The 22,370-nt window shown below is 43.6% G+C and overlaps 1 protein-coding gene and 1 long non-coding RNA gene across 2 annotated transcripts in view; one reads left to right on the top strand and one right to left on the bottom strand.

Annotated features, from left to right (window-relative positions):
- The window catches only part of LOC142765206 (uncharacterized), a 1,282,698-nt gene that overhangs the window by 636,333 nt on the left and 623,995 nt on the right, over positions 1-22,370 (top strand). The gene's annotated exons all lie outside the window — the stretch shown is intronic.
- Positions 5,228-8,003, bottom strand: LOC142764742 (uncharacterized). Its single transcript, XR_012883852.1, has 2 exons — positions 7,857-8,003; positions 5,228-5,413 (listed from the first exon to the last, which is right to left on the bottom strand). It is a non-coding gene; the product is annotated as an uncharacterized LOC142764742 (long non-coding RNA).

The raw sequence follows: 22,370 nt of genomic DNA, 5'->3' as shown, positions 1-22,370 counted from the left end.
AATGGGTAGTAACTGCAACACTTACTACCCTTCTTTGAACTTTACTACCCTTTTTCTACCTCTTTACTACCTCGAATATTAAGAGTTGCTAGCTGCAACCATTCCTTTTTTGACCAGTTTACTACCTACGATAGCGAACACTGAGTAACTGTAAATAAGGAGGTAGTAACTGCAGCCGTTACTGCCTTTGTTTCTCCGTTATTACTTTTTGCTACCCGGCTGTTGACTACCTAATCCAATATATGTGTACTTCATATTCTGATAATAAATGAGAGAAATCGTCTCGAAGTGTCGTCATTAAGCAGAAAAAAACTCACTGCTTTGCCGCAAAGGCGAAGTAATGAACGCAATAGTACAAATTGAAAGGTCACGCGCAGAATGGCAAGCAGATCATAACATGCCCCTTCTTTCTCACGCACAAATATAGCACAAAACGAACTCACAGGAACAAATGAACGCGAATAATCGTCTCAGTTACTTTGCTGTACCTCAACTGCGCGCTCTTTTGCAAATGGTGACTGCGCAACGATTTCAGAGACCTTTGTGCACCCGGTAACTAGAAAAGAATCGTTCCTTCCAAACCCAAAATGTAGCCGAAACGTACGATCCTACCCACTACAAGATAAGGCGCGCGATTGAGCCTCCACCTCCTTATTCTCTATGCGGGGCAAAGTACGAGTGGGAGAAGAGCAAGCGCCGCCACGCCATCTTGCTGACAATACTAAAAACACGATAGTCTCCTTCCGCTCCCCCGAGATGGCCGGCACCAGCATATAGTGATAGATAATATTAGCTTGCCCTTTGAACGTTGAGGGACGTGCTCCTCCGAAGCTCAGTGGTTAGCACCTCGGCACTCATGTCTCAGTGGTTCAAACTTCGATTCCGTGCACAGGAGTCTCTTTCTAGATTTGTTTCTTTCTCTAGGCAAATACGTATATATATGCGGTGAGTAACGTCGACGCCGACGCCAGCGGCAAAATGCAGCTGAGAATGTCTATATCATTGCTAGCGCAATAAAAGGACGCCGAAGACGGCCGTTGATAAAAACATATTATTTTAACTAACGCAACTGAAATATTTAAACGTCATTACGATATTGTAAAAACGTGGAAATAGAAGTAATGAACCATAAGCAAGGGCTACATGCATTGTAATAGACAGTTGCAACAAGCTTAGTAAACTACTGCAAATTAACAAGACCAGTAAATCAAAATAACCAGACGGTTACAATTAGTCCTGAAGATGGTCAAAATAATTCACAGCGGCGTCTTCAAACATTATCAATCCTTTAGCACGTCTAACCCCAAAACGTTTATTAAGTTTTATTCACTCATATACCAGCAGTGTGAAGCATTCAAATGCACTGACACTATGTTAACGAGCATGATACCTTATTTCGGCCTCAGTACATATTGCCTCTTTGTGGCGGTTTTGTAATAAATAGATATGACATAATTTTTTGTAAGGAAGGCTGACAGGAAGTCCCGTGCTACGTCTCTTAACAGAAGTAACTAGGTAGTATAGTGTAGTGCTCATACTCGCATTTACTATCAATACCCTGAAATACAAGGGCTTCCATTTTCAAGACATACATCTGAAAGTATGCCCCGCTTACTTCATATTGTAGCGTGAAATAATAGACAGCTTGTTAGGTCCATGTATGTTTTAACGCTTCATGTGCTTGTGCTATGTCGTTTGTGTGTGCTTTTTGCTGTCCTTAGTGTTCGAACACCGCTTGCTATTATTTCCTTTGTATCACGATGGTATCAATTTTTTGCGAACACAGGTCAACGTATTTCTCGCGTTGATGACACATCACGGGAAATCACGCGCAGTTGTGTTGTAATGAGACATTGATTGACCAATATTACCAATGAAGAAATATTATGGCAAAATAATTGAACAGAGTAGTATCAGTTTAATTTTTTCTTGAAAGCTTTAAAAGTTACTACTCCGGGGTGGAAACGGGTAGGGTAGTAAAAGTTACTAAAGGCTGGTATTAATGTAAAGGTAGTAACAGTTACCACCTTGGCCGTTAATAACTGTGCAATACTACCAGAGTTGTAACATATGTGACAAATTATCATTACCCCAAAGCTAGCAAGTACTACAACCTTTTTTTAAGAGTGCAGGAGTTTAATTCTCTCGAAACACGAGAAAGCTCTTTCTGAAGAACGGGAAGTCACAGGAATCATCCTGGTCAATTGGGGAAGATTGGCAACTTCTTTATGAATCACCCTCAACGGTTCACCTGCTTTTTCCTAAATCAAGTCCATCACATCTCAAACTGTGACAAGACTCCTCACACGTTGCTTTGTTTTGTCAACATACGGTGAAGTTGAACACGCACAGCATTGAGATCTGGTTTGTGGTACCTGCATGTATACATGCCGTGAAAATTGCCTGCTACGAACTGCTCTAGTTGCTTCATGCGATTCCACTATTCTGCCGAAAACAGCGTGCGAAGTGATGCTTTGATTGTGTCAATGACTAGATATAGCTGCGGCGGGTACAAAGCTTCGAGGGAGTTCAAGTCAACTGAGCGAGACCTTTCATTATACCGACGTGGTGCCTGCACCAGTCTTTTCGAAACTTTTCCGACCCCATTGTCCCTTTCACGCGCTTCATCAGACACATGCACCCAAAAACCAGAAAATTCGTCACTTTGTGGACCGATGCTTGCTTCAACAGCCCTAACTAAATGCTGTGTGTGAGTGAACTGTAGGCTTTTTTTTTGGAGAGCGAAGTAGAAACTTTTTACCCTCTCAAAAACTGAAGCTTGAGCCTCAGCAGAAAATAGGTGTCAAACTTTCGAAGTGTTTTGCGTAACTGCTCGCTTTGGCACCCATGTTACTTTTCTCATCGGAAGAAAGAATGAAAATGTTTTTCATTAGTTCGGAGTAATCAGCAAAGACCGATTGGAGAGAGCGCACCTTTAGCGTCCACATAGTTTTGCAAAACTGTCTGAGTGCAGGACTTCCCTCTTTCTAAAACTGCTGGAACCAGCTCAGACGCTTTGATGAAGATCTAACAAAATTGACGAGGTCTCTAAACAAGCTAACCAAATCCCAACAGATGTCATTTTTGTGGACAAATATTGAGAATACATGTTCAGTGTATGCGCAAGGCAGTGCACAAACAAAGCTTTTGGTTATATCTCTTGAAAAATGGTCTGAATACCACCAATTTCGCCAGAAACATCTGCAGCCCTACCATGACACTGCCTCTAGCAGTTATCATACCGAATAATAAATCGACAAAGCGCATCTTTCAAAAGAGAAAAAAAGTACGAGCTGTGGTGCTCCTAGTTGCATAAAATCCAAGAAATACAACTTCCACTTCCACGTTTTTCTTAGCTTATTAAAAACAGAGACATAGTTGCCGTTGCGTGTTTATGTCAGAAATGTCATCAGCAATACCCGCATAAAACTCTTTCGCGCGCACGCATTTTATTAAAAAGCGAAGCATGCTCTGTGTTATTAACTCTAGCATCATGTTCTTGATGTTACCGGAGATCCCTTCATAGCTTCTTTTATTAGCCATTCGGCAAGTCCCGGCAACTGAGCTTCGCGAAGCAGTAACAGTTGCTTCAAGTTCCCATCTACATCTTCGTGTCTTCGCATCGCCGGGCCTTGGTAAGCCAAAAAAGAGAAAGAGTGACAATATAGCCATCAGCAGTTAACGGTTTTCCTCAATTTATTTCCATTAATACTCTGAAAGCGTAGATGCTACACTCAGCCCCACGTGAAAGCTGTCAGAGCTGGGCAAGATGCGTGATGCAATGCCGAACTTTCACGGCTTTCAAAGCCCTGGATAGCATTTTTGCAGTTCTGGAAGCCAGTTTCGACAAAAGAGATTAGTGAGCCTTTGTCTCAGGATGTACGCCACGGTGGGAGCTTTTTATCAACAGCTAGTGCGCCGATGTCACAATACACCTTACTGGTTTAGTCATTGTAGGAAAGCTGGCGATAGGTTGATTGCCACCTCTTCCGAAGCCCTCGTCCACCATTGCCGTTATTGGTCACCGATCAAGTTTGTTCAAGACGCCTATGAATGCTTGGTTTTCAATTTGTGGCACATATTGTTTAAAGCTGATTTGAGGAACTCTCCTTCATTCGGGGCCGGCAAACTTGCAGACCTGGGTTTGCCAACAGTAGCAGCGCATGAAGGGCGCAGAGATTCCACCATGATGGGTTGGATGGTCACCCGATGCATCGCAGAGGCCGGGAGCGTATTTGGGCCATTCAGCACACAGTGAGGTCGTTTCATGAGATACTTGTCCACTAAGCGGAGCCAGGGACTGCGATAATATTTAAAAGCATTGGTGTTCGGGCCAGAGCGAAAAAAAATTAGTATACTTTACTCTTTTCGAATGGTTTTTACACGCCACGTATATGACTCTCTTTAGAGAGACAAGGTGGCTCTCTTGGGGACTCAGAGTCAGTGCGATGTAGAAGAGTTGATTGATTTATATGTGCAATTTACCATCCCAAAACCACCATAAGATTATGAGAGGCGTGATAGTGGAGGGCTTCAGAAATTTTGACCACCTGACGTTTTTTAACCTGCACCCGAATCTGAGCACACGGGTTTACAAAATTTCCACCTCCATCGAAAGTTCAGCCGCCGCAGCTGGGGTTTGATCCCGGAACCTGCAGTAAGCAACCGATTACCTTAGTCACTGAAGCACTGCGGCAGGGCGCGATATAGTAAGTCTCCTGACCCTCTTAGAAAGAGTGAGATGAATCTACTGCGCAGGATCACAATATTACTTCTCGTGTAGTCAGGAGACTCTTGCCATTGACGCTCCTACGTGGGTCGAGTTACTCTGTGGCTATTTTAAGTTACTCAACTGACCCTCATTTGCTCTACTTTGAACCACTTCTGCCGGAAATAGGGAAGTATTCTTTTCAAGCATTTACAATAATACTACACGTTGTGCTCAGCAACTGCAAAGAATTGTAGTTCAAACTTTGCATTATTTTATTAGTACTCATCTAAACAACTATTCCGAGCAGAGAAATACGTAAAGCGTGATAGGATGATCTGTGAATTCCAATGAGGCTATTCTCATTTACATGCTTCTATAAGTGTAGCGAACCAAAATATGTGTGATGTACACAGTGTGAAGTCGCGCAAACTAAACTGCACATTTCAGCATATTTGCACAGCGCGAGGCTACAAGTAGTCACGGCGTAACTAAAAAATAAGAGACAAGGACTCAAAGAAGCGCTGACTTCAACCAAAGTTTATTGGTGGAAACATTGCAAATATATATACTCGTGACATAAAGCAGCACACCACATCACAACCAACATATATTTAAATCGTAAGTGTAACTTCCACAGAAGCCAGTGGATCCTGCAGTCGGCGGCTGATAGCCACCGTCACCATCTACGTGAGGACGGGACACCTAATAGCAAAAAAATAAAAATATAAAAGATTACGTCGTAACCATAAGCGGTTTCGACGTCATTCATTTGCCCTACATGGCGTAAAATTTAAGTTTTTTATTGCTGACCCCTTACGTGCCTATTTTACTACGCGATTTTATTGCTCCTGCTGCCTCGTTAGTCACTGCAGCACAGAAAAAAAACAGACAAGAAAACTTGAGGAAGCAAACTTGTTTTTTTAGCCTTAAAACGTACTTGCATTATAAACAAGAAGCTTCACAGAGGCAATTTTGAGACAAAGGTTTACGAGCACAATGGCATATAGTTCAAAAACTCATGTTGCCTAATCATTCAAAACGACTTCAGCGAAAAAGCATATTTGAAAAAATATGCTTTGGCATCCGTAAATTATACAGCGTCTCGTTGCTTAGCCTATCGTGTTTACACGCGCCAAAAACGAGGGCACGCCCGCCGTGCGCCAGCAAAAGCAGTCGGCAGTGACAGGAGCGGCTATCTACACCATTGTAAGCTAGTTGAGCTCGGAAATGTCCCGCCAGCAAAGAGCACATACAAAATAATTAAACAACTGCAGGTATGCACGAAGCCACCACAAATAAGTGAGCGATGCCTCATTGACCTATTAGTGAGCTGAACTAAACTACACGTTGAACGAAACACAAGCTCTGATAGCATAAAGCCTAGATACACCCCCAAAACTAATAGCCCATGCACCGGACTGCTTGCATCTGCTCGCTGTTTCTGAAACCAAACTAAAGATATTGGGTGCTCAACCATATACCAAAAACTAAATTTTTGTGAAAGTAATCAAGAAATATTTGTGACAATCAAAATAAATTTACTGAAAAATAGACGTTCATATATATTTTTGTTTTCATTATTTGTCCCTTCTTCACTTATTCGCGCTTCACTAGCTACGTTGTTGATGTATGTCGCAATAACTTTCAGATCGATTTTCGTTCCGCCTTTCGCCACCCATTAGATTGATCTTGGCACAACTGCGCAACCAATTGTGTCAGATACAGAAAATCAATATCTCATTGAGTGAGTACATCACACCTCAGCGCAATCTCACAATATATTGCGTCAAAGCCAGTGAGGAATGGCTAATCATTGTTCGAGGAACGCTCTCCACGAAAGTTGCAGCCACTCTTTAAATAGCACCTTTTTCTAGCAGGCCTCCCGTCTGATAAGCGCTGGTTTCCCTGATCTTGTACTGTTTTTTTTTTGTCGAAGAAGTTGTTTAAGACCATTTACAGGGACGTTAAACACCAGTGAACTGCGTGCCCAGTAACTCATAGCGCGTGGCTGTGATTTCCTATCTACAAAAGATTTCTTACAAATTGAAAAGATAGGTGATACGTTTGATGTTAAGGTCGTTTTCTCTGCCGCAGAAAGCTTTCAGTGCTCTGTAAACGTGTGAATGCACAGTTCACACGAAAGAGCTGCTGCACAATCAACTATAGGATGTTACTCGGTGCATGTGTGATTTCTGCCGTTTACTTGATCCCGTTGTCATGCGGCAAGACGGATGACGCAAAGCACAAGAACATCAAACAGATACGAGAATAAACAGCGCACGGCAAAGCCCGCAACAACCCGCGCTGTCGGAAGTGTAGAGCTTTTCCCGTCACTGGCGAGGCGTGTCCTTAACATTTACAACGACTACCTCGTCCATGCTGGTGCAGCATCGCACTGTATTTGCACCTCAGACTATCACCTTCGGGAGAGCAAAAGCCATTTTATTTAGTGCGTCAGTGCATTACACAGGCGTTTTTTAGTGTTTCCACCAACAAAAGCACGCTGCACACTCAAGTATCAATAGGGCTGTTGTTAAGATAGCTAGAACACATCTTAAAACAATGTCAAGCCCTTTCAGCAGTGCAGAGGCAATATGCGATCAGGATCTAATCACCGCTGATAAGTGACCACATCACTCATTGTATAACTGGTGCAATCGCTTAATAACTGTGCATATAGCGATGTCAACTCGTTATGTTGGTGGGTTGATTGGCAAGCATTATTGTGGTCCTGCAAGTCGCACGTTAGCGCGTAGTGGGCGACTCCCACGTCGGGACCATTAGGTCAAGCCTATCAGCTGCTCCGCAAACCTTGCTGGACAGCCCAAAGTCGGAGTTGCGTATTTCCTCCTCCCACCTGACTGATGTAGTGTCGGGGTTAGTGTGTTCTCATCGGTACCGTGGTGATATGTGCCAAAATATACAATTAGAGTACATTGCCTTGCACTTTCAGAGCATGTTTGCCAGCGTGGCTACATCCTCACGTGCGGGGCAAGCGTCATTGTGAAACTTTTAATTGGGCATCTTCAACAACCCCGCGAATGCATGCCACAGTTGAAAATGGCTGGCAGGCTACATCCGCAGAGCTACTGCAGACGCCCAGCTAGCGCTTTGCAATTAGTAGCTACAAGAACAGTACACTCACCGTTAACTGACCCTCGTTGTCCATGTCCCCAGCTTCATGAATATTCCTTTATCCGAGCTTCACTTGAGCCAGGAGCCATGCTTGACCGCCACCAAAAATGCGCATGTTCTCTCGTACAGAAAGCTTTCAAGTCAAGCGACCAGCGCAACCAACGCAACGAATTCAAAAGACAGATGGAACACGAAGAGAGAGGGAGGAGGCACTGGTGGTGGCGCCGCAGCTGTAGCCGCGCCGCCGCACTGGTCACCGCGCGTGATGACCCCCCCCCCCCCCCGTCCTTTGAGCTACCCCGGCTGCTGCCTGGGTGAGCCGGGAGCACATCAAGACGGCGCCGAAAACAAACGTATGCTGTGTATGCAGCAACACATCTACTGGATGAGAGAGGAACCAGCCGCAACAGCACCTAACAGCAAACACGTGAAATTCAACACGGAGGGCAATCGAAACGCACCTTAAGAGGGTCCTATTACTTTTTTTAAATGGTAACTCGCTTATTATGCTTCTGCCTTCCGAAAGGGTCAAGTGAGTACCCCCATAAAATTAGCGTGTCAAAAGTCTCTTCGTCTCTCTCATTTTTTAGAGCGTTTGCGATGACAATTTTTTGAGCACAGAAACATGTATTTTGTAGCACCCTAAAGAGGAATGGTTCAATCTAAAACACTTGAATGTCCGATTGGGTTTTACTGCATAAATTGACACCCTGAATAAAGGAGCGATTTGGCGCCTCTTGTACCTTCTCCATTCCGAGACAAAAATGCCGCATACACTCGAGTTCCTAAGGTTCTCTACGTTTCTCCGTGAATTACGTTCCGGAGTACACACAATGCAGCTCTGCATACCTGTTCTTACCTCGACTGTTTGAAAGCAGGAAACTTTTCTGGCGAGTCGGAACGAAAACTGTGGCGTTATGTCAAACCATGTTACGTGAAATAAAATTTAACATGAAAACAGTGCAAAGTGGATATAACATCACACAGAACCGATAGAAAAATTTGAGAGATCCTACGTGTATCGGTTTTGTGATCGAGCGACGCATGATACATGAGTGTGACGCGGACAGAGGCATATCTTTATTGGGCGGCCTTATGTTGCCGATCACAACGAGAAAGGATGCGAACCTTCACCACACAATCATATCTTGATGGGGCGGGTTTAACACGAGGCGTATGCTGCGCAAGATAAGATACATCCTCCTTGCTGCATAGACCAATGGAAATCCAAGAGCATACGTTCGGAATGTTCTAAGTTTCATTCACGGCACTTGAACAAAGTTTTTGTTATAAGCTAGGCCTTTAGGCACCTTGCGCTGTCACTGTGATCTCCGTAGAATTGGTGATGCGTCTACGCCCGTGCTCGGCGCCGCATCACTGGACTCCGGCAAGTGCAAGATCATTGGATCGCCACCGCCATTGAAGGCTGCGCTTCATCCTCACTGGCTTTTTCACAGTGAGATAAGCTCTTTTATTCAGTACAATACAGTGCAAGTAAAAAGTTGATAAATACAGAAGGAGGTCACAAAGTAAAAACTGTCAGGGGGCCTCCTGTGAATTCATGTATAAAAATAGAGAACAAAGATTGGCAACTAAGGAAAAAACAACAAGCGAATAAAAAAAACGAACGTAATGAAAAGAATAATGAAACTTAAGGTAGTTCAAAATATTTACATGAAAGTGATAACACACTAGATAAGTAATTGGATTAAATGACTATAACATAACACATACATATCACTAAGTAATAGAGTCACTTCAGAACCTATACACGTACACATAAATGCATATAACCCTATCTACACACACACACACACACACACACACACACACACACACACACACATATATATATATATATATGTATATATATATATATATATATATATATATATATATATATATATATATATATTGTCACAGGTAATGGGTATGAGCCATCAACTGTAGGTGGAATCCCTTGGAAGTGAAGAAAGAAGAGGGCTTTTGCGTGCTGGTCTGAGGGCAAGCAAGACGTCAATTCATCGCTGTCTGTTATTACGTTCGCGGCACTGGTGGAGGTGCTGGGTAAATGCGCCTCGGCTGCAGATTTTCAGCTGACACACCGAGCTACTTGGAGACAGCTACAGCTCCCACGACAAGAAGCAGTCGCCGCCTGCGAGGACCATCTCCCGAATACGGTCCCCTCTCTCAAGACGAGATGGCAACTTCAACTAATAACCAGGCGAGTCAAACCAACGACGCCTACTCTTTTCTCCCGCATGTTTTTCATGCGCCACAAACACACTGATGCTGACTGTCTCTCACGTGCACCAATTGGAAGTACGAACGCGGACGTTGAAGAGGGTAATACATTCCTTTCCTCTGTATCAGCAACCGACTTGGCTCAAGAACAACGCGACGACATGGAGCTAAGCCCGCTGATTGACTACCTTGAAGGCCGAAAACGCAGCTTTCCTCGAAACTTCGCACGTTCGCTGGCCTCGTTCTGCATCAGGGATGGAGTCCTCTATAAGAAAATTTTCGACCATACCCAGGCTACTTACCTACTGGTTGCGCCGACCTCGCTTCGGGACAATATTTTACATGCTTGTCACGACAAACCATCATCCGGACACCTTGACTACACGCGCACATTGAAAAGAATTCGCCTCTCATACTACTAGCCCCGCCTCGCGAAGACAGTCAAGCAGTACGTCCGCATATGCCGCGACTGCCAACACCGTAAGACTCCACCTGTCCGACCAGCAAGACTACTACAGCCTATCGCCACGCCGAAAACACCATTTCATCAAATTGGCATTGACTTGCTCGGCTCATTTCTCACATCTTCGTCTGGAAACCGGTGGATTGTGGTTGCCACTGATTATTTAAAGTGTTACAGCGAAACAAATGCCCTGCCCAAAGCTACCGCAGCCGAAATCGCACAGTTTTTTGTCACCAGCATCGTACTTTGTCACGGAGCGCCAGCTGGGATAACTACTGATCGTGGTACAGCTTTCACCGCAGAGGTGCTTCAAGAAGTGCTGAGACTAAGTGGTACAGAACATCGGAAAACCTTGGGTTATCACCCCCAAACAAATGGACTCACTGAACGGTTGAACAAGACCATTGAAGATATGTTGTCAATGTATGTGGCCGTTCATCACAAGAACTGGGACGATATACTCTCTTACGTAACTTTTGCTTACAATACAGCAGTCCAAGAGAGTACAGGTTTTACCACATTTCGCCTAGTTCATGGTCGAGAGGTCACTACCATGCTCGACGCAGTGCTCCTTCCCAACAACTTGAGCATGTTCAACGTGGACGCTGCATTGTTTGCTCAACGCGCCGAGGAGGCCCGACAACTCGCCCGATGCCGTATTCAGGCTGGCCAAACTGCCGACGCCCACCACTACAACCCTACACACCGAGAGGTTACCTTCCAACCAGGCGATGAAGTTTGGGTGTGGACTCCCATCCGACAGCGTGGTCACTCTGAGAAGTTGCTTCGGCGCTACTTCGGCCCTTACAAAGTTCTGCGCCGACTCACTGACGATACGTATGAAGTTCTCCCTGAGGGCACCTCAAGACGTTCCCGTCATTTTCCACAAAGTGATGTGGTGCACGTGTCAAGACTCAAGCCATATTTCTCACGCCATCCATCGAATGTGGACTACCTTACCATGCGATGACTATTTTTGTCACTTTGGTTTCTTTTTGATTGTCTTTTGTCCCATCTCCTTTCCTTATTGAGTACTTCTATAGTTGTTGGGTTCCAAGGTACCATCTTTTCTTTCTCATTTTTTTCTCCACGCTCATAACCAGCATCGAGCCGATGCTTTTCGAGGAGAGGGAGTAATATCACAGGTAAGCCATCAACTGTAGGTGGAATCCCTCAGAAGTGAAGAAAGAAGAGGGCTTTTGGGTCCTGGTCTGAGAACAAGCAAGACGTCGATTTGTCACTTTTTGTTATTACGTTCGCGGCAATATTCAGGTGTCGCATGCTGTTAGTAAGAACTTTCTTAGATGCCGCCGGAAACAATGTAATGAGGGGCTTAATTTAATAATTGATGGTAGTGAGTTTCAGAAAAAAATGGCAGAAAACAAGGCTGTCATTTTGCCGTAGTTAGTGCTTACTTTTCAAAGCAGAAAGTTGCTATTTTCAGAAAACCATGTGTTATTAGTGTGATGGAGATGTGTGAGGGGAAGTATGTCAAAGGGAATGTCACCAACGCTACTTCTGAATAGTAAAATTCCAAGTTTGAGTTGAAAGTTGGAATTGAACGGTAGAATTTCGAGAGTGCTAAAGAGGGGTGCTGCTGATGCTGTGTAGCAACTATGTGTGAGAATTCAGACTGCTCTTTTCCGAAGGTGAATGAGAGATGTTAGGTGTGTGGTGTAGGTATTGGCCCAGGATGAAATGCAGTAGGTTAGGTGACTGTTGATGAAAGCATAGTAAAGTGATTTTAAAATGTGTGTCTGAAAACAATGCCTTGTGCGAATGAGAATGCGGATGCCAAAACCAGTCTTCTTGATGACAGAATTCACGTGAATGTTATATTTGAGTTGAGGGTCTATTGTGACACCTAGAAAAGTAGTGAACTTTGATGGGGTGATTACGCAATCATCAATGCATATTTCGTGTGAAATCGTAACGCTTTTTTTGGGACGAGTGAAATAACACAAAAGTTGCTTTAACAGAGTCGATTTTCAATAATTTATTCCTGTACCATGAAAGAAGTTTTGCGACATCAGTGTTTAATTTTGCTATTAGATTATTAAGATCTTTGTCACTAGAAAATGTCGTGGTATTGTCAGCATAAAGGATGCAGTCAGATGAGTTAAGTGATGATGGTAAGTCGTTAATGTGGATAAAAAACATGAGAGGTCGCAGAATTGAACCTTGTGGGACTCCTTGGTTAGTTATTATTGGTGAGGATAAAACACCGCCATAATTGACAACCTGGGTTCTGTTAGCAAGGAAGCTTTGTAAAAGGGCTAAAGTAGGCCCACAGATTCCCAAGGAATTAAGTTTAGCATACAAATTAGAGGGGTTTATAGTGTCAAAGGCTTTATTTAAATCTCTAAATAACGCCCCTGCCCAGAGCCCCTTATTGATGGACTGTTTTATGCTATCTGTTAGTTTATTCAGTGCTAATTTGGTAGAAAACTTAGCACGAAAACCAAACTGCTTATGTTGAAAAAGGTTAAATCTTGTTAGGTAGTCAATTATGCAATTGACAATGACCTTCTCAATTACCTTACTAAAGAATGGGAGGATTTTTATAGGGCAATAATTAGAAAAACTTTTCGGTGTCCCTTTTTGAAAACAGGTATTACTTTTCCTTGTTTGAGGATTGTAGGAAAAATGCCTGAACGAAATGCGATGTTAATGAGCTCTGAGAGCACAGAAGGTAACTCACGAGGGACAAGTTTGATTTTAGCTGGATAAATGGAATAGAGACCACATCCTGTCGTCTTCCAACTTTTTATTGTGCAAAGAACCTCAGCAGGTGACGTGGGTTTTAAGAAAAAAGAGTGAGGCAAGCGAGACAACGAAGGCAAGTTAGTGACAGTCGATACTGAGTTGCTGAAAAATGATTCATTAAAAGAATTGGTGAGAGCGACAGGGCAAGTTAGAACGCTGGTGCCATCCGAAAATTCGGTCTCAAGTGCATCTGGCTGATCAAGATGTAAGGATTTCTTAATTACGTTCCAATTTTTCCTACTGTCATTCCCATTTTCGAGCACTTTATTTTGATAGTAGGTTCGTTTGGCTTTTTTGAGTAGGATAGTAAGATTTTGTGAATAGAGTTTAAATAAGGTTCTGGGGGACAGATTTAACGGCTGTAGTTTTACTTTTTTTGTTAAGGTTATCATTTTTATTTATGCTACGCAGCAGTCCTCTAGTAATGCACGTGTTTCTAGGGGCTGAGTACGAACGCAATATGGTGGATACAGATGTACACGAGTTTACGACATCTGTTCGTTTCTCAGTCAAGGTTCTCAGTCAAGGAACACAAGGTTCTTGCGATAGTTTTCCCCAGTCAAAGTGGGATACCAAATCAACGAATTTTGCAGAATCAAAACGACACCTATTGGCCATTTTATTTTTACATTTAGTTTGTGTTTTTAATAACACAAAAATTGGATAATGATTTGTTAGGTCTAAATTGACCATACCGGTCTCCTGAACTGACATAACGGTACTGAGTATATGGTCAATAAGCGTGTTCTGACCAGAAGGAGCACATTGTGTCAGAGAATCCAGCAGAGATGTAAACCCATGACCCATGAAGCAGTTAAAGTATTGAGCACCAGAACCATCGTTAATATTTGTAATGTTAATGTTAATGTCGCCTAAAATGATCACGTTATAATTTTCGGAAATAAACGAGCTTAGGATATTATCAAGCTCAACACAAAAGTCACCGTAAGATGATTATGGGGACCGATAAATTGAACCGATGATAGTTCTTTAGTTAGACGGAAGAAAATCACGATCAAATTGGAGCCAGACTGATTCACGTTTCGACAGAGAAAACGCGATATCATTACGTCGTTTATATGACAATGCATTAGAACTGAATATGGCTGATCCACCATGATAGTCACCGAGGCAATGAAAAAATTCTGCACGATATCCCGGAATGGAAAACATGTTACCATCAGCTGCAGATAGCCATGTTGTTGATAGACATATGAGCGAAAAGTGATAATAGGTTAAAGAAAGGAAATTAACCATATCCTCAAAGTTTTTCGGTAAGCTCCGGGTGTTAAAGTGCATGATTGAAATATCAGAAACAAACGAACTAAAAAGTTGCTTTAGTTCGAGGACAATGTGTGTCGCCATGAGGGTTCAAACTCATCATGGATGCTTAAATGCTATTTGGAAAAAACGGCCAGATCACTAACACTAGAGATGCGGTACACTCGGCTGTCCGTGGACTTTCTTGCTTTGATGCGGCAGTTCTCAACCCATAGTAACTGCCACTGCTTTTCTTTCTGAAATGCCAATGCCTGAGCAAAGAGTCGCCTGTTCTCTGGTGTTAGGTGATCGCTGAAAAATATGGGCTTATCCTGATTCATCAAGGCGATAGACCGGGTTGTCAGACGCGGTTTTCTGGCCTTTGAAGGAACTTCAACCTTTTTTTGTCGTGAACAAAAACGTGCAGTACTATTCGAGCCACTTTTAGCGGAGACCCTATGAACCACATCTATCTCAGCAGGGCTCGCAGGACAACCAATCTTATCTGCGATCTGTTGCAGAATTGCTTCACAGCTTTCGCCTTATGTCTCCGGAACACCTTCAATTTCAACATTGGTCATGCGCGAATATTGCTGCAATTCAGCAACCTGTTTTGTTAGCTGCCCTTTTTTTCGAGGCAGCTCTTTATTTTCTTTGACCAGGCTTTCCTGCTTAGACTTCATTGTTTCAAAGACCTCAATAAACATGGCGACACTGTTACGCAACTCCCCAACTTCTTTGCGTAATGATTCCAAGTCTCTAGATAGCTCAGCACAAGTGGGCATTTTCGTCGTGCAGCATTGGGTGCGGCAAAAAGAAAAGTGAAATTGTTTTCAGTAATGGAAGCTCAATCAACCTGCGCACGCAAGAGAATGCAGTCAGCGGAATGCCGCGTTGCCGCCAACCCAGCTGCCAAGTGAAGGGTTCCGCGATGAGCCCAGCTTATATAGCTTCCAGAAGAAGGTTCTGCTGTAGATGGACCGGAGCCGTTGGTCACAGGTGGCACGTGCCACATTGATGATACAGCCAGTTAGTTGATTTCTTCGTGCTAGGAGCACACACTTCTATGGACCGCTTTACAGTGCTGCGGCGGATTTGCGGCGATTTCGCACTGGATCCGAGATACCTACGTACGCAAGAGAATGCAGTCAGCGGAATGCTGCGTTGCCACCAACAAAGCTCCTAAGTGGGTTGGCAGCTGGGTTGACCTTCTGCCCGGACCTTCAGGAAGGTCCGGGCAGAAGATCTCGCTGGTTAGCAGCAAGTGTCTACGATTCCGTCGTAGTTGCCTCCCCTGCTCTGTCGTGACTTCGTAGGACCTGGGGTGTCCTGATGGTCTGATAACTTTAGCTTTGGTTGTCCAGGCCCCCTTTGAACGTAGATGAATCGTGGCCTCTGTTTCGAGCGGTGGCAGCAGTCCTCCGGGACGGTTGGTCTGGGAGCGCTTCATGACAGCGTGTACCGGTCTAGTCCCCATATCCGGCAAGGTGTTGCGCAATCTTCTGCCTTGTAATATCTCCGCTGGGGCCCGTCCGCAATCTAGTGTCGTTGTCCTGTAAGAAAGGAGACCAAGCCAGAAATCTTGCTTTGCTTGATGCGTTTTCTTTAAAAATTCTTAATAACCTGGATGCCTTTCTCGGCCAAACCATTAGATTCCGGAAATCCTGGACTAGATGTGACGTGTCGAAAGTCGTATGCCTTTGCAAAAGACCTGAAGTCATGACGTGACAACTGAGAACCATTATCTGTCTGAACTTCCAAAGGTATGTCATACCAAGAAAATATGGCGCTGGTTGCCTGAATGACTGTGCTCGCGGATGTGTCTCGTAGCTCTTGCACCTCTAGAAAGTTTGACCGGGCGTCGTATACTCTGAGGTACGGCCGTCCGCCGTACTCAAAAATATTGATGCCAAATTCATGCCACGGCTGTGTAGACATAGGGCGCATCAGCAAAGGTTCCTGTGGCTGCATGTATGCATACGTCCTGCAAATAACATATTGCTGCACGAATGCTGCAATTTCAGCTTAATGTCCGACCAGAAGACAAGCTGTCTTGCACTTTCTTGCATTTGTTGATGCCCATGTGCCCTTGGTGAATTTTTTCTAAGGTGTTTTTTCTCAAACTGATAGGAATGATTACTTTGCAGCCTTTCAACAGAACACTTCGTACCTGCGTCAGCTCCGAAGAGATCGGCCTTAGCGGACCCTCAATGGGTGGTCCCTGTTCTAAATTGTTCAATACCCCTATCAGGTATGTGTCTCCACTCGTTTTTGTCGCCAGCAGCTCCCACGTTTCATTGCTGACGAGAGATGAAACTACACTCATTGCGTGCATTTCCACGTCATCGCTGCTGATGTCACCAGCGTGACTTGAGGCGGGAGCCCGCGACAGCATGTCGGCCAGTAGAAGCTGTTTTTCTGGAACGAATCGGATGTCCGTGTCATAGCGCATTATTTTCAGAAAGAACCTTTGCAGCCGAGGCGGCATTTCACCAATTGGTTTCTGAGCGATAGCGAGCAACGCGTGATGATCAGTTTCTACGATAACCTTTCAGCCATACACCAAGTGGTGAAAGCATTCGCAGCCATATATAGTAGACAACGCTTCTTTCTCTATTTGTGAATAACGCTGCTCGACTTCACTTAGCACTCTTGAGGCATAGGTGACTGGCTTCCATTTCCCATTGTTTCACTGGAGCAACGCCACTACGTTGCCATTCTGCGATGCATCGCATGATACTTTAGTCGCCTTAGTGGCATCGAAAACGGAATACGGGCTTCCTGCTGAGGTCGGCGCATAACTGCTGCCTCTCAATCGCGTGGTTTACAGTAAATTCAAACATTGTATCTCGCTTCAGGAGGCTTCGCAAGAGCGTTGTTCGTCCTGCTAGTGACGAAAAGTACTTACAGAAATGATTCGCGACAACTAGCATTCTTTGGACTGCTGATTTGTCCTCCGGCGCGGGTATCTGCAGCATGCATTTTATCAGCGAGGGGCTTGGTGTGATGCCGTCTTAGCTAATCATATCGCCAAGATACTCTATCTCTTCGACGCCGACGGTGCATTTGGCGGGGTTGAAAGTTAAGCCAGCTTCTTCGGCTGCTTGTAGCGCAGCTCTTAGGCACGCGTCATGTACTCGCCAAGTTGAGCCCCAGATTAGAACGTCATCAACGTAAACTTGAACGCCCGGAAGAACATCGAAAAATCTCTGTTAAGGTTTCTGAAACACCTCTGATGCGGACGCTATACCAAATGGTAATCTTAAGAAGCGGTACCGGCCAAACGGTGTTAAGAACGTGCAAATTTTAGAGGTAAAAAGGTCGCAACATGTATTTATAAGTAAGTAAAAACCTACAGTAAGTAAAAACAGACCTACAATACATGTTGCGACAAAAAGGTCGCAACATGTATTTATAATTTCAAATATTTCAAACAAGTCTACCGCAGCATTTCGAACATCGTATAATGCTAGCTTACGTAAAAGTCTGTCTAGTCAGAGAGTCAAAGGCCTTGCTTAAGTGAATAAAGATACCGAGTACTAGTTATTTACATTGCATGCTATTCAAAGTCAGCTCTTTCTGATGAATAGCGCGACTTCAACCAATGAATTTTTCTTGAAGTTGTATTGTGCGTCATATGATATAATATGGTTGTTAATAAATTCTTCCAGCTGGGATTGAGAATTTTTTATTATTTTAGGAAATGCTGGCAAAATTGAGTTGACTTTGTTGTTTGCTAAATTATTCTTCTCTTCCTTTTGTACAAGATGCACGCTTTAGCACTTTGAAGTATTGTAGAAAAATTTCCTTTCGCGAAACAGAAGCTACGGTTTCAGAAAGGGGTTCAGCAATTATTTCATGATCATCATCATCATCATCATCATCATCATCACCGTCGTCATTTATTTTCCCTTAAGGGCCCCTGCTGGGGTATTACATAAAAGGGGGTGGGTCGAACAAGGATACACAAAGGCAATTACAGAGCAAGAACATAAAGTAGGTTACAACTCAAGAATTAGAATTACAGGGTGATAATAAAACCAGAACTCGTTATACAACTAATAGCATTATCAAAAGTGGCATAAAAATGAGAGAAAGGAAACTCGCTACACAGATGGTATGGCGGTGCGGTTGGGAAATAAGTTTTGAGTAAGGTTTTGAACTTCTGCGTAAGGTTTTAAACTTAAAGTGGGGGGCTCTCTATGAGGTGATACGTCACTAATCACAACGGCCAACTACGGGGTGCCTACAAATAAGACTTTCCACGAATCTATAAACAGTGAACTTCAGCGGTTTGACTCATCCGGTATATATTTTTGAATACGTGTTTCACAGGTCACAATTTTCCAAATATATTTCATGAATGTACCATTAGCACAAAGAAAGAACGAGTAAATTTGCTTTTCTTTTGTACTGCAGCTCGGGGGTAAAAATGTGTTGCATAATTGTAACAAGTAAGATATTTAGGAAAGCAGTTTTTGAAGAAAAATTCCTGCTTGTTCAGCAAGGGAGCCAAAATTCGCTGGCCATTATAGCGAATAAAATGTATTATAAAATGCCGTAAATAATACGAAATTCTGGACTGAATAAGCAGGTGTGCCAAAAGTTTCACATCGAAAGCAGTGTACAGAAACAAATCATGGCTCCGTAATCCAACGTTTGAAGTATTTTTTTTCCATAATACACTTATGACGGACGGGCCTACAGTAAGCACACGTTCAGCAATTATCAATGCAATGGTTACGAAACGCTTACACTTGGAAAAAGTTAGAAGCAAATATACAAGAGCTCACGACGTATGTGCTCGCTCATTTTATCGCAAACTGCTTTTTTTTTCTTTTTTTAAAGTTTTCCAACCTGACCATTCACAAGATTACTTAAAAAGAAAGAAAACGAAACTATGAACATGTCTTATCAATGTCATTATGTACATTTTATTAACAAATACTTTCACGCTTTCGCTTTGATATTCTACTATGTCTTCGTACAAATTATATGTCAAATAATGATGCGGAAAAAAGATGCAAATTACAATTGTATACCTATAAGAAGTTGAATTTGTACCCTACATCCCTGAACTGGTGCTAGCGATCCAAGACCATATTACACTTCCGACTTCACAGTCGCTTTTCGTACACTCTGAGAACACAGAAATGAGAAAATAATACAGTTCTTAGTGGTACCTATAATTCTGCATTCATCGGAAAACTTTTAAAACATTTCCATAACTAGCCACGCCATACAAATATTTAAAAATATATACACGTGGCTAGGAAAAGAACAAAATTTGGCAACGAACGATATTTTAGAGCGTATTCTTGAGAACAGTAGTCTTAGATTTTAACATGAACAGTTTTTTCTACCATTAGATGAACGAACTCGTTAGCCACACGATCGATATGAACTTAACTAGATTGCTAAATATGAAAGGAGAGCAAGCTGGTATGGTTAAAGGGGAATTCTGTCGTCTTTTTCGATATCCACTAATATTGATAACACTGTGAGTGTGTGTTCTCGTCGGTACCGCAGTAATATGTGCGAAATTATGCAACCATAAATCACTTAGTTTCTTAGAAAAGAAATTTTTAGATTGGCAGCCAATTCTGGAATCACACTTGTAAACGCGAGCCTTTTTGTATATGTAACCTAAGGTCTTTTTCAAAAACCATGCCTTTCTCAGGAGATGGATGCAGGGCTTTCTTCTACTAGGTTACGCCAATGCGAACACAGTTCAGATTTGTCAGTTGCATACAGCGTGTAAATTGTTGACGTCAGGTCTTACAATACTAAGCAGCAAGAAAATCCATTCAGGAAATGTTAGCTGCTTCCCGCGCCAGCAGCTCGAAATAAAAAAAAAACAATGCTTCCGCGTAAACATAGTCGCTGTGGTTATTGCTGAACTTGTCATTTGTAGTTGCGTATGAGCTGGCATAGCTTAATGCCACATCGCATGACAGCGCAAGCTTGGCTTTCACACGTCAGAAGAGGCACGTCAGCTATGTTTACTCCCTGGGCAGCCATGCTGGTGTGTAGCACACTTCATGGCTTCATCCGATAGACGCCTTGAATCGCTGTTTCAGTTTTTGTTTTTACTCATCGTTTATTATTCAATTAAAATCATTCCCAAGTATATGGGCAAATTATACCACCCTAGCTTCGGCAGGAATGTCAATTCTATTCAAAAACAGCATTATTTCGGGGTCGTCGAAAATGCACTGGAGTTCCCCTTTGAGCCTGGCCTGTCCCATTGTTTAGCGCTGGTACACTCTTAAAAAAGTAAAAAGGTCGCAACCAAGCAAACGGGTAGTAACTGCAGCACTTACTACCCTTCTTCGACCTTTACTACCCTTTTTCTACCTGTTTACTACCTACATTATTAAACAGTTGCTAGGGGAAACCATTCCTTTTTCACCAGTTTACTACCTACGATAGCGAATAGTGAGTAAGGGGAATTAAAGAGGAAGTAACTGCAACCGTTGCTGCCTTTCTTGCTCCGTTACTACTTTTTGCTACCCGGCCGCTGACTATCTAATTCAGTATAGTGAGTAGTTCTTATTCTTATAATTATTGAGAGAAATTGTCTCGAAGTATCGTCTTTGAACATTGAAAAGTCACTGCCTTGCAGCAAAGGCGAAGCAATGAAAGCAATAGTACAAAATGGGTCACGCGCAGGATGGCAAGCAGATCATAACAAGCCCCTTCTTTCCCACGCACAAATAATGCACAAAACGTACTCATGGGTACAGATGAACATGAATAGATAATATTGCCACGTGTCATGCCATTCTGCGCAGCTGCCACTCTAGAGCGACAGCCGTCGAGTCATTTAGATAGGCTAGAGCGGACTGCGATTAACTTCCCATGGGCCCATCGTATCAAACAGTGCAGTATCTGATGATAGATGTGCGCATGTTCTGTGTTGTCTTCTCAGCGCTTAAATAACCGACAGCGCGTAAGCTGTGGGTTGTTCTTTGGTGGGACGGCAGCTGTGTGTGGGCACGCCGCTCCGATGGAATGACCTTCCCCACGATGTTTCAATCACCTGTCCATCACCTTTTATTCAAAGTGTGTCAATGCATCTGCAATGTTAACCTGCGGCTTTTGTATCTTTGTTGTACAACCCACCCCTTATGTAACACCCCCCCCCCCCTGTGGGGTCTTTAAGGAAATAAAGTGAAGTGAAGTGAAGTGATCCTGTTAGTGTTCCTTTTGTGTCCTTAGCGAGAGGCACAAGTACGCCTCCTTACTAATAAACCTTGTCTGCCGCACCCTCGTCTTCTGTGGCTTCTAGTGACGACGACGCATGTGACATCTGGTGGAGGTGTTGGGTATGTTAAGTAACCCCTCGCGCAGCCGTGACACCAGTCCTCACCAAGCAAAGGAAGACGACCAGAGAAGAAGCCGCCGAGAGCTAGGACTTCCCCCGGAGCACGGCCTCCTTCCAGAAAAACTACCCGCCACGAAAGTAGCCAGGCCTGTCAAGATGAGTGAAGCCCAGTTGCCAACAGCCGTCGTATTGCAGCAACCCCGTGAACCCCCTAAATTCCGCGGAACACAGTGCGACGACCCCGAGGACTGGCTGGAACAGTTCGAGCGCGTGGCGGCCATCAACAAGTGGAATGACAAAGCGAAGTAGCAGTGGGTCTACATTACACTGGAAGAGTCTGCGCCTACCTGGTTTATAAACCACGAATCCGTGCTTAGGACGTGGGAAACTTCAAAGGCAGCCTTCTTCGGACGTTTTCAAGCGTCGCTCGCAATGAACGGGTGAAGAGGCAGCTGCATTCACGC

This window comes from Rhipicephalus microplus, chromosome 6, assembly GCF_043290135.1.
Source record: "Rhipicephalus microplus isolate Deutch F79 chromosome 6, USDA_Rmic, whole genome shotgun sequence".
In the NCBI taxonomy this organism is placed as follows: Eukaryota; Metazoa; Arthropoda; class Arachnida; order Ixodida; family Ixodidae; genus Rhipicephalus; species Rhipicephalus microplus.
The sequence above is the reverse complement of the archived record's forward strand: the minus strand, read 5'-3'. Positions and strand labels throughout refer to the sequence as shown.